Source organism: Colobus angolensis, unplaced genomic scaffold (assembly GCF_000951035.1).
Source record: "Colobus angolensis palliatus isolate OR3802 unplaced genomic scaffold, Cang.pa_1.0 Scaffold134, whole genome shotgun sequence".
NCBI classification, from domain to species: domain Eukaryota; kingdom Metazoa; phylum Chordata; class Mammalia; order Primates; family Cercopithecidae; genus Colobus; species Colobus angolensis.
In genome coordinates, this window is record NW_012114422.1 from 2,000,724 (window position 1) to 2,005,118 (window position 4,395).

At 39.6% G+C, this 4,395-nt stretch overlaps 1 long non-coding RNA gene across 1 annotated transcript in view; it reads left to right on the plus strand.

Moving 5' to 3' along the window:
• The first annotated feature begins 745 nt into the window (after positions 1–745).
• The window catches only part of LOC105506250, a 19,839-nt gene continuing 16,189 nt past the window's right edge, over positions 746–4,395 (plus strand). The window contains exon 1 of the long non-coding RNA XR_001000898.1: positions 746–1,051. This is a non-coding gene — a long non-coding RNA (uncharacterized LOC105506250). The remainder of the gene's footprint in view (positions 1,052–4,395) is intronic.

Consider the following 4,395-nt stretch of genomic DNA (forward strand, 5'->3'; position numbering starts at 1 on the left):
CATTTCTGTTCTGACAGCAGTGGAGAAATACAGAAAACCATCCCTGATGGCACTGTGCAAATTATCTTGTATTATTTTCTAATTGATGTATATAAATGACTTGATAATTTATATAGTACATTTAGTATATTTGAGAGCCAGAACTTGCTGTTAATAGAGGAAAGATGAATATGAAAATGAATGGCATAACATAGGAAAACAGGATAAGTACCCATTAGTATTCTTTCTAAAAGGTGTCTTTGTTCCTGGATTTCAGGCAAATGATATCCTCTTTTATAAATATTATGGTAAAAGCTTGCTGAATATTGCTTGTTGGTATGCTTCCTATCTTATTTTCCCTGCCTTCTTTGTCTTTTCAAGCTTAATTCAGGCTGAACATCTCCTCTTCCATCTAAGATACAGAAACAAAGCAAAATTTATAAAATCTTAAAATTAGTATAAGTAGTATTTCTATATTAAGGGTACTCTTACGGCCTTTGAGAGAAGTTTGAAGTGACAGAAAAAAACTCTTACTTTGTGCTTGATATAGCCTTTATACATACACTGCTCCTTGTAGGAATTATTAAGAATGAGATAACCTTTATGAAGAAATCTATATGGTATTGGGTAGAATCTTGGTATGCATAGTAAGGCTTTATTTATGAGTTAGAAAATCTTTTGCTAAATAGCAATCTGTTCAGTTAACTGAGTGCTGTACTCAAGCCAAGGATTAGATTGTTAGTTTTTCAGGTACATTCTGGCCTACTGCAAATACTGGTGAAGTCTTTAGTGGAAGAAAAATTTCAGGTTTCCAAATTGCCAACGTAGAGAAAATTTCTTCTCTCTTTTTCAAAGAGGAGCCTAGTTCAGGATTTATAAAGTTTCTTAGTGTCTGTTTTAAATGGCTTTACATTTTTTCCCCTTCTTTTTGACAGGAGTCTTTTAGTCCTGCTATACAGCTGCACCTTGTACATCAAGCTCCATGTAATGTTCCTCCTTACCTCTCAAAGAATGAATCAAACCTTGGGGACCTCTTACTGGGCTTTCTTAAATATTATGCTACAGAATTTGAGTAAGTAAAACTTTAAATTGTGTTTGTTCATTTACATATATGTGTGTGTGTATATATATATGTGAATATGAATATATATAAGTGAATGCTACAGATTTGGTCAGAAGCTATATTTGTCATTTCTAGTGCTGTCAAGTTGTCCAGAAATGCATAATTTATAAAATTTCTTCCATGACAGTGAATTATTAGAAGCTTAATAGATTTTATATTCTTAGCTAATAAATACATTTGTAAGTCCAGTAAGCCCAGTTTTAGTTGATTTCAATAGTGATAGGCCCTATGTGTTGGTCCTGTGCAGGTTCTGTGTAGTTTGGAGCATCCACTTTCTGTAAACTTCAAATGTATAGTAAAAAACACTGCTAAGACAGACTAATAAAGATCTATTTAATACGTGGCATCTTCATAAATAGTTGTGTTAGTATGATATAAAAATCAAGGAATGTGTTGTTTTGTTTTTTCTTTTTTGAAGATGATATGTAAACATGAAACAAAGAATGTATAATCAGGCTGGACAGAACTAAAAGTTCTTATGTGAGTTCTAAGTTCAGATAGAGTGGAGTTAGGAGTTGTTTGCAGCTCTTCTGATCAATCTGGAAAAGCTTGAGGGAGGAAGAGAGAAGATTTAGAAATTGTACAGTATTAGAGGCAGGTACAGTTACCACTGTAGACCACTTTGAAGAAGTTTGCATAGGGGAATAATAATAGTAATAATAATAAATTGCTATTACTAGGTGGGAAAATGGTTCTAAACATATTTATTATACTATTGTTTATATTTATCATTTCATTCCGTTTACATAATTGTTATCTGTGTGATATATTATGCCCATTTTACCAGTGAAGCATAGAGAGAGGGGAAGTAACGTGCTCCAAGATCACATAGCTAGTAAGAGTAGTATTTCAGGCTGGGCGCGGTGGCTCACGCCTGTAATCCCAGCACTTTGGGAGGCCAAGGCAGGTGGATTGCCTGAGGTTGGGAGTTCGAGACCAGCCTGACCAACACGGAGAAACCCCGTCTCTACTAAAAAATACAAAATTAGCCAGGTATGGTGGGACATGCCTGTAATCCCAGCTACTCGGGAGGCTGAGGCAGGAGAATCACTTGAACCTGGGAGGTGGAGGTTGCAGTGAGCTGAGAGCCAAGGTGGGTGGATCATTTGAGGTCAGGAGTTCAAGACCAGCCTGGCCAACATGGTGAAACCCTGTCTCTACTAAAAATACAAAAATTAGCCAGGTATGGTGGGACATGCCTGTAATCCCAGCTACTCAGGAGGCTGAGGCAGGAGAATCACTTGAACCTGGGAGGCAGAGGTTGCAGTGAGCTGAGATCCCACCACTGCACTCCAGCCTGGGCGACAAAAGCAAGACTCTGTCTCAAAAAAAAAAAGGCTGGGCATAGTGGCTCATGCCTTGTAATCCCAGCACTTTGAGAGGCCAAGATGGGTGAATCATTTGAGATCAGGAGTTCAAGACAAGCCTGGCCAACATAGAGAAACCCCACCTCTACTAAAAATACAAAAATTAGCTGGGTGTGGTGGCAGGCCCCAGCTACTTGGGAGGCTGAGGCAGGAGAATTGCTTGAACCCGAGAGGTAGAAGTTGCAGTGAGCCAAGATCATGCCACTGCACTCCAGCCTGGGCAACAGAACAAGACTCCATCTTAAAAAAAAAAAAAAATGCTGTTGACCTCTCATCGGGTTCTGCTCCTAGATTGTTTTCTAGGCAAGGATCTCAAAAACATGCAGCAGTCCTAAAGACCTTTGAGAAAAATTGTGAGATGAAATTCCTCCAGGTAATTTGGGACATCAAAGATATTTCCCTAAATTCAGTCATTTCAGCCAAACCACAAACCAGGATGGGGGGAAGAATCAAGACAATAAAAAACAATCAATCAATTGGATCACATGTCATTTTACCATTTGAATATGATTCTAAAGTCACATGGTTCTCACATATAGATAGGAAGTTAGCAGTGATGTGGACCAATTCTTTCTCATTTTACAAGGGAAGTAATTGAGGCCCAGAAAGTACATGGCCTTATCTCCTGGCTCCAGGCAATCTCCACCATACAAAGCTGCCTCTGAAGAACAAAAGTCAGGGCTGCCGGGCTGCCACACTTTCTCCTTCTCCTTCTCCTTCTCTGAATGGGACCTAGAATTCAGAATCTGTTTCTAGATTGCTAAGTGATCTGTGGCATGCTACTTACCTCCCAGGCTCACTCTCTCTCTGGTTATTTATAATAATTATTATTATTATTTTATTTGTCTAGTGATGGGGGTGTCATTATGTTGCCCAGGCTGGTCTCAAACTTCTGGCCTCAAGCGATCCTCCTGTCTGGTCCATGCATTGAGCTTCCACACCGGACTTCAGAGATTCCTTTGCTGAAGTTATTGGGATGAGAAAATAAACAGCTCAGTGTTCAGAATCTCACCAGCCAATCATTGAGGATGGAGGGCCTGGAAACCTGGGATTCGAAAGTGCAAAACTAATTTCAAGTTCTCCCCACTTTGAGTCTTCTCAATGTGTTGGTTTCATTCCACAATCAAATGTCCTTTTAAAGGGCTTTAAGGTACAGTTTAATAAAATTTCTGTCTCCGCCTGTCATGTGTATTTCCAAGTCCCAACCCTTATATCTCTGAGAACCTCCTCTGTGTAAGCCCCACTCATTACCTGGCCCTCAACTCTGGGGATTTTGAAGAGCTGGGTTTCAAAAAGTGATTAGAAGTTTGCTTTTCATTCTTAAGCTCCTGATAAAAGATCCTACACTCCTTCAAGTGAAGGTGAAGAGCTTGCTGGTTTGAGATTGAATTAAGTCATTTAAAAAGGATAACACCTCCAGAACCAATTAGACTTTGCATTGCTATTCTGGTAGCTTTCCTCTTGGGGTTGATTGGAGTCCTGCTTTATAGTCACAGTCTGATCTCGGTAGGATTTCATTTAGTTGACCTCAGGCAAAATCTTTTACCTCTCTAACCTCCACTTCCCTTTGGATGATGCTTAAGGCCCCGGCATTTCCAACGTTCTACATGTTAAAGACAAATCAAAAGGAGTTTTGAATCACAACAGAGAGAGTCCTTAATACCTCACTTCCATTTTTTATTTTATTTTTTTCTTTTGAGATGGAGTGTCACTCTGTTATCCAGGCTAGAATGCAATGGCACAATCTGGGCTAACTGCAACCTCTGCCTCCCAGGTTCAAGCAATTCTCCTGCCTCAGCCTCCCGAGCAGCTAGGATTACAGGCATGTGCCACCACACCTAGCTAATTTTTGTACTATTAGTAGAGATGGGGTTTCACCATGTTGGCCAGGCTGGTCTCGAACTCCTAACCTCAGGTGATCTGCCC